This window comes from Biomphalaria glabrata, chromosome 6 (genome assembly GCF_947242115.1).
Source record: "Biomphalaria glabrata chromosome 6, xgBioGlab47.1, whole genome shotgun sequence".
Classification (NCBI taxonomy): domain Eukaryota; kingdom Metazoa; phylum Mollusca; class Gastropoda; family Planorbidae; genus Biomphalaria; species Biomphalaria glabrata.
Window position 1 is genome coordinate 41839226 of NC_074716.1, and position 8624 is coordinate 41847849.

Sequence of the window (8624 nt, forward strand, 5' to 3'; positions counted from 1 at the left end):
CGACTCCCAGTTCGGCACAGGATTTCCTTGTTTGAGACTTCGCCATCTGCCGGTCCCAAGCCCGGGTGAGAAAGGAGAAGGGTTTGGCGTGGGGCTAGCGACCCTACCCTGTAAAACCACAATTGCAACAGAAACGGCTAACAATACACATAATGAAAAGGATATATAATGGTATCGGTACTATTGTAATGAAATTATGTTTTGTGTTTAAATCTTCATATAAATCTAATTTACAAACAAGTATTTGAGCTCTTGAATAATATTCGATGGTAAGAAATATGTTCTCATCATAAATGTGTAGTAGAAATGTATTTTAATTCATCACTTCTTGTCAGATTTAATATTCACAAACCTTTCTACAGTAACAACATCATTTTAGCCCAGGGACACATCATATTAGCCTATAGAAAACAATATTAAGTTCTAATTTCTCCCTATGACAAAACATCTAGACTGTACCTAAGGATAAAATAAAAATTTTAGAAACCCTTAAGACACAATCATGTTAGGATAAACCTCAGGGCAATATCACATGGTAGACTATCTGATAGTATGGCATTTAGTAGCCATAAGATGCACATGTTATCATTCTAAAAAAGATTAAGAATGATATTTTCTAGTTTTAAATAGAGCAAAATAAAACTATCGTATACATTTTCAAATGCATTGTTTTAAAAAAATATTCTTATAAAATGGGTTTCCCAAAAAGCAGGGACCTATAGCTATCACCAGTAGATGTTTATTTCAAATTACCAGATTATTTTTCCTTATTTCTTATCGCGACACATCCACAAATGTAGTCTCCGTGAAGACCGAAATAACAAAGAACACGATACATATAATTGAATGTAATTTATTGACATATACATGCAATTGAAAAGTCAAAAAATATGGTTTCTTTAAAGTGTTGTAGCCCGGAGGGCGGGTAGCAATTATTGATGGAGATTCTGTTATTATAAAATTATAAAAGTTTCAAAATATTGAAAAAAAAAAAAAGAGAAAAAAAAAAAATTCAATATATGTCTATCAGGAAATATTTTATATGTTGTCGTCCATATGTTGTCTTCCATATTTGTCCTCCATTTATTGTCTTCTTATTTGTCGTCTATATATTGTCTTCCATATATTGTATCCCATATATTGTCTTCCTTATTTGTCGTCTATATATTGTCTTTCATATTTGTCTTCCATATATTGTCTTTCATATTTGTCTTCCATATATTGTCTTTCATATTTGTCTTCCATATGTTGTCTTCCTTATTTGTCGTCTATATATTGTCTTTCATATTTGTCTTCCATATATTGTCTTCCTTATTTGTCGTCTATATATTGTCTTCATAGCTGTCTTCCATATATTGTCTTCCATATATTGTCTTCCTTATTTGTCGTCTATATATTGTCTTTCATATTTGCCTTCCATGTGTTGTCTTCCTAATGTTGTCTACAGTGTAATAACTTAGTTTTGTGTTTTCACGCAGCTATTGTAGGACGGTTAGGACATTGCAAACATAGATTATCACGTCTAATTAATAGATCTAATAAGTTCAGATAAGAGCACCACCATGACACGAGGTAGCTGCTTGATCACGGGACATCTTCTGCCTGCGCTAATTATTGTACATATCGCGGATTTCTGAGTACGGGTTGGCTTCTGTTTCCATTGGTTGTCGAGGCGATGACGAAACTCTTAGAGATTGGTTGGTCACATCACGTGGTCTTGCTCCTACGTTGCTTGGTGTTTGAACTGGATCTGAAGAAAACGATTGAGTCACATTGTATTAAACGCGAGTTACCTTTCTTTAACATCAACATTTGAAAAATATCATGAAAATGTACATTCAATTTACGCCACAATTATAGGTCAAGATTACGAATTTGTTGCAAAAAGTTATTTGTTTTGGTTAAGCGTCTGTGACGCGACTATTTAAAACAAGACTAAGATTTGAAGTGTAACAAAATTTAACACAGAATACTCTTCGTAACTTAAGAGGTTGGCTTAAGTTTCTGGAGTAGGTATTTAACTTAGAGACATTCAATGGTTCCCTTCATACGCGTAAAACCTCTTGTTCAACATCGTTCATCAGTGTCAAGAACCTTTATATTGTTGGCCTTTTGCCTGTGTTAGTTGGCTATTTAAGAGCTCCATTCGTTTAGACTTATCTGCACAGGACACAGTGTGGAGGCACCTAACACCATTAGAGTATTACTCATTATCCTATTTCTGTTTTGATAAATACATCTATGTTCGCCAATATTGTGTGGCCGTGACGCATGAGCCACTGGACTACCTATCAAAAGGGCTCAAGTTCGTGTCCCAACTTGAGCTGAGTTTTGTTTGCTAAGCACGTAAAAGCAGCCTGAGAAAACTCTGAGGAAAAATCAGGAGCCGGTCAACCCTATGGCAGTTTATAGTACTAAGTGCTACACCACGGCAAAGCTTGCAACGCCGCTGACCCCAAAGTGTATCGGCCGTTTGGATACATCTGCCAGGTAGAGAGGGACAACATCGTTACAAACAGAGCTAATTCCCAGGAATTTATCTCATTTCATCCCATTTCCATGATATGATCCATAAACGTTTCGCGACCGAAGGGGGGGGGGGGCCGTAACAGATTTCTAATATCTTTTTCTGGCGTACTTTTTTCAAAACTGATTTAAGAGCCTGGAATGGGATTACTTCATTACCTGTGAGTTTAGGTGTGTGATAAAATGCTCGTTCATTCAACCGAATGTCCAATTCATCGTAGTTATTCTTTGTTCTACGTTTCCTGGCAGGATTAAAAATGTAAGTTCCAATGAATGCTTTCTATGCTTATAAAATCTTTGGCTAGATCTAAACAAAGAGTCTTACAATTTAGTTATAGACTTACACATGTGCTATAGACATAGACTTGAAATGATCTAAAAACATAGACTCACAAGGAGCTAAAAACATTGACTAAAGTACTAAAGATGTAGAATTGAAATGATCAAAGACATAGATTGACAATGTTTGATTGACATAGACTTACAAATCTGCTGCAGACATAGAATTAAAATGCTTTGAAAATATGATTTACAATTTTCTCTAGACATACTTTTACAAATGTGTTATAGAGCTAATCTTAAAATGTGCTTAAGACATGAGCTTAAAATTTTACAATTGGCTATGCAAATAAACTTAAAATACGCTATAATCATACGCCTGAAATTTGCTGTATGAATATTCATACAATAGACATACAATGTGCTACAGACACACACTTACACTGTACTATAGTATCGATAACAGGCCACTGTTGTTGACACTGTGAGCGCAACTGCCACTGCTGCCATGACAACGGTTACTATGAACAAATACAAGTTCTTGAATTCTTCTTTGATGTTTATTTCCGATGAAGAGCTTACATTTCCTGTTGTTCTGATTGTCGTGTCACCTGCCGTATCTAAATGGGAGGTAGGTGTTCATTGGAAACAATTCAAAAGGGTAAAATGAATACATGATCTTAGTAAAATAAAAACACAAAAATAACAAAGTGCTAAATTATATTTCAACAAAACAATCATTAAATGTGTATAATTGTGTTTTTGTTTTGTGTGATTTGTGAGATGTGTTTATTAGTTCAGGGTATGATGTAGTTGGGGCTTTCGAAGGTCAAAGTGTATTTAAGGGGAGATTTCTAGTTTCGTTCACGTAAACGGATTTTATCACGAGCGCACCGGAAGTAACGAAACGTGACGTAAAATTTCGCTAAACTAAAATATTTTAATTTGAACGCTTGATGTTGTCTAAGGCGACCTGCATTAGACAGCTCCAGCATTCAGTGGCACATCAACGAATTGACCGTCGAGTCAATTCAGTTGTCTTTCCATTTAAGGAATGAATTTGCATAAGAGAAATAAGTCAACACATAGGTCAGACATCAACTTTATTAGCATTCAATTATTTCATATGCATAAAAAAATATCATAACAAAAACAACAACAATGATATGACATTATAAAGTCATGCATTTTTCTACCAATGTTGTTTTTTTACATTTTTCATTCGTTCATTTTGTTGTCCCCCCCCCCCCCCCACCTCTCTTTCTTCTATTGTACAAATGCGGTAAAGTTAAAAGAATCTAATTATTATAACTAATTATAACTGAATAACTATTCTATTTAAGGAAAGCTGTAAGATTTAGTGTTAACTATTTAGATAACTTCTAAAAAAAAAGTGTAAAGTCTTATACCATTTGTGCAGATATATATTTACTCATGTCCAAGAAGACGTTTTCCAGTTCCGGTTGGAACGATGTGAAGGGAGGGCAAACTAGTTTTGCATTGTTGTCTTTCGTTGGAGCTCTGGTCTTGTCATAGGCATCACTAAACAAGCAAAATAAATAAATAAACAAATAAAACCAATATTATCTAAGAAAAAAAAATTACTCCATATATCTCAAGAAGAAGCTCCGTTTAACAATGAAAACCACAATTAATTAATGCGAATTAATTAATAACTAATTGTTTATTCATTTTTTTAAATTGATTAATGTGTTCTGATATGTCCATGCATCAAGGATGGCAGCCTTCAACTCTATTAAAACATCTGAAACATGTACAAAAAAAAAAAAACATTTTGCATAGCACATATACAGTCAATCTCTCTCAACGTAGCTTTTAGTTCCCATTTTTGATTCCAAATATAGTAATTATCTAATGGGTTAATTTTCAGAATAATTGATAATTTTGTAAAGTTTCAACTTGATCCGAAAATGGGTTTGGGAGAAATAATGTGTTCAAACAATTCTATTCCATCTAGTGACGGAGCGAGTGAATATAGCCTAAGCTTTCTTTAAAAAAAAAAAGAATCTTATTACTGGTATTGACTAGTCTCCTTCTTTGTTGTATGTCTTTCTGTCTGACTGTCCATATGTCTCCATCGGTCCAACCAATCCACCCTACCACCCAAGCTAACATTCATCGATCTATCCAATCCTTATATCCAGCCATTGAATGTTATTCAATGATCCCTTTATACATTTTTTTTTTATTCTCCACTTAAACAATCATAGAGTGTGAAAATGGGTTTACCTGATTTGTTAAAAAGTTTCGTTCTTTGATATTTTAATTGAGATAAATTTAGGTTTTTTTTTTATATTTATAGTCTTCCTTATGTGGGAGAGAATCAAACATTCACTACGGTCTCCGCCATGCTTTAATTAAGGAATATTTATGCTAAGTTTTATCAAGATTAGTCAAACGGTTTTGATGTCTATGACGGACATACATATTTATAAACATACATACATACAAACAAACATACATACATACATACATACATATATACATACATACATACATAAATAAATACATACATACATACATACTCCGTACATTCTACTTTATATATTAGATATGGAGATAAAAGGGAATGGTTAATTAACCAAGAAGTATCTGTGAAGAAGACAATTTTGATCATCAAAAGTGAGCTCAATCTTAATACGTTTATAATGCTGGCTAGTTTTCTCAAAAAAATACCTTCATATATTAGGCTAGTGTTTCCCAAAACTGTGTTCCTCGGAACCCCAGTGTTCCGCGATGCCTGAAGGGGTGTTCCACGAAATACTGGAATAATTAAGTAGTAGTCTTTTAAGTAAATTAATCTCTCTTAAAAAATAATCAAAATTTCTCTAAATACATAGACTATCCGAAGTGTTCCGTAATGGAAAACTTTTGAAAAAACACAGCATTAGCGAATTTATAGTCATGAAATAGCCCGAGAAATATGATAAAACAGATGTTAATGTATTTAATCTAGTCATACTTACTGGCTAGTCCGACGATAAAATTACTTAGCACTTCTGTAAAACAAAACTCTGGGTAAAGTAGACGTCAGTCAGATTGAGCAGCAAAGATAGGAAAGGATGAAAGAATGAGCAGGCCACTGTTATAAGAAAGTTTATAATGCACTCAGTTTGAGATGTCCGTGTTCTAGTTTCCTTTCAGGGAAGTAGATTACAATTTCGATACAATACATAGTTTCAATTTACTGCAATTAAACGACTCAGTTAAAACTGTCAGTAGATAAGTGTTCTTTAAAACGGAAGTCAAATGGTAAATGTTGTGTTTGGAATGTCGCCAATAGCAAGGCGTGTCCCTGCTGAAACATTATTCTAACGTGTTCATAGAACAACTTAAGTTGAAATATATTTTTAAAAAATGCTCTTATATTAAAAAAGCTTATATTAAGTGTATTTATATCAATTAGTTTGAGTAAATCGAGCAATTAAATTTCTAAAAGATCTAGACCATAGGCGTAGCCAAGATTTTTTTCGGGGAGGTTTTTTTTTTTTTTTTTTGGGGGGGGGTGGGGGGTTATGTTTAACCGCAAAACATCTTTTGCCTATGGTTATGAAATTTAGAAATTGTACCTTTGCAATTCCCTTTGTAGGAAGTGTGTGTGTGTGTGTGTTGGGGGGAGGGGGTTAACCTAAAGACAGCTCTTTGCTATGCTCTTGAAATTTGGTAATCGTAGTTTGCTTTAGGAAGGGCTTGTGGATCTATGCAAATCCTAATTTTTCCATTAGCTTTTTCCACAATTGCCATCTGACTCACCCACTCTGTAGGATCTATCACTGGTTCTATGATTCCTCTCTGCACTAGGGTCTTTAACTCCTCCTTAACTCTTTCTTGTAAAGCAATAGAGATCTTTCTACACGTCAGAACCTTGGGCTGAATGCTGCTATCAATCTTTAAAGACACTTCTCCTAAGTCACCCAAATCACCAGTAAACTTTGGACTACAGTCTTCTTGTTGGTTATTCACTACTAATGCTATGAACCTATCTTTATGACTTTGATTAACTTCATTCTTGTTAAAGTTTCATGACCTAGAAGGCATGCTAGATTATTTGGTACAACTATATATTCCACCTCAAATGTTTCGTTAGTTTTCTCATTTCTCGTCGTTAGAGTGGCTTTCCCTATGGGTCTCATTTCAGTCTTATTCCACATTAGTAATCTTTGCGTTGCCCTTTCTATCTGATTATTATTTACGTATTTTTCCTGGATGGTGTTTACATCAGCTCCACTATCCATTTGAAACCTTACAATGTGACCATTTACTGTCATAACTTCTGTCATCCTTTTCGTTTTGTGGTTCTCCAAAGACATCACCCATTCATTTTTTACCATCATGACATCATCTCGTGTGTCCGACTGCAGCTGTCTTTCATCGTTAGACATATCATCTGACACCTGCTGAATTTTCTTTTTGCACATCACAGCAAAATGATGTCACCCCTTGCACGCTAGGCACGTTTTACCCCCTGCAGGGCACTATTCCTTAATGTATTCGTGAATCCTTCCACAATACCTGTATTTACCTTTCTGAATGTTTGTTCTTGAGGGTGTTGATATTTTCTCAATGATTGGAGGGTCGGCTTGTAATTGTCTCAACTGTTTGTTGGCGGTCTCGTATGCTCTGCAAATGTCTCTACACCTTTCCAATGTGAGACTACTATCTTGTAACAGTTTCATTTTGAGACATTCATGTCTAACACCAAGAACTACTCTATATCAGTTTAAGCTATCTTTCAGGCGTTCAAAACAACACGTTTTTGCTAGTCTTTTCAGATTTGTTATGTACTTTTCAATGTCCCCGTCTTCTTGCTGTTCACGAGTATTGAAAACATAGCGTTCATAAGTTTCATTCGTTTTTCCAATGCAAAAACTTTCAAATTTGTTCACTATTTCTTCCATCTTTCTTTCTTTTCCCTTCTCAATTTCAAGACCTTCATATATGTCCATCGCTTTTGTTCCTATAATTGTTAGAAAGGTGGCCACTATGACCTAATCTGATCCTTCCGACAATTTAATGGCTAACTTATAGTTTCGCCAGCTCCGGTGAAACCTTTTGCCAATTAGCGGCCATGTTTCCTTCTACCTCGAGCGGCTCGGGTACAGGAAGGAAATTTCTAGCTGCCATTGCACGTCGTAGCCCTGTAATTGTTGCCTATTTAGCATTGCAAACAATAAACCTTTATATACTGATTAATGATTACCTCTGATCATTAATACACCGCTGCCACCATGTTAATTAAGATCTAGGTTCACAGTCAGCAATAAACAAACAACAACAATTAGTGTCGGAGAATGATACTTTATTATATTAAACGCGTGCACCTTTGCGCACCATATCAACATGGGGTAAACTGTAAAACAATCTAGAGGGGGTATTTTCTTAGGAAAAAGATTAGAGCTGTTTTTGAGATTCACGTCAAGGTTCCACCTTCTACTCTCCACCCACTTCCATGAAGTTCTGACTTGAAGAGATGTATTGTATAAAAAGGTTTAAATACTAAAAATGTGTAAAAAGGAAAGAAAGACAAGAACAAAAGATAACAAGGTTACAAAGACAGTTTGTGTGAAAACACAAACTCAAAATTGGCCCCCGAAGTGTTCCACCAAGGCAGGCTTTAATGTAAATTAATGTAGATAAATGACAGAGTAAAATGGAGAAAGAAGGTTGAAAGATCGTGTTTGGTGCCCCAGCGGTCCAGCAATCCAAAGGATAGGTGAAAGTGAAGCTAGATGTGAACCTGGCCTAACTGATGTCTTAAAATGAATATCTAACTGATCTAATTGTTTTATAAAAGGTCA

General features: G+C 34.9%; 1 long non-coding RNA gene across 2 annotated transcripts; it reads right to left on the minus strand.

The window, feature by feature from the left end:
- Positions 1-837: 837 nt before the first annotated feature.
- On the minus strand, positions 838-6078 carry LOC129926827 (uncharacterized). 2 transcript variants are annotated; one of them, XR_008778580.1, is made up of 5 exons: positions 5793-6078; positions 5503-5589; positions 3248-4347; positions 2686-2768; positions 838-1750 (listed from the first exon to the last, which is right to left on the minus strand). It is a non-coding gene; the product is annotated as an uncharacterized LOC129926827 (long non-coding RNA). The 2 variants fall into 2 exon arrangements; XR_008778581.1 differs by lacking the exon at positions 5503-5589.
- Between the last annotated feature and the right edge of the window lie 2546 nt (positions 6079-8624).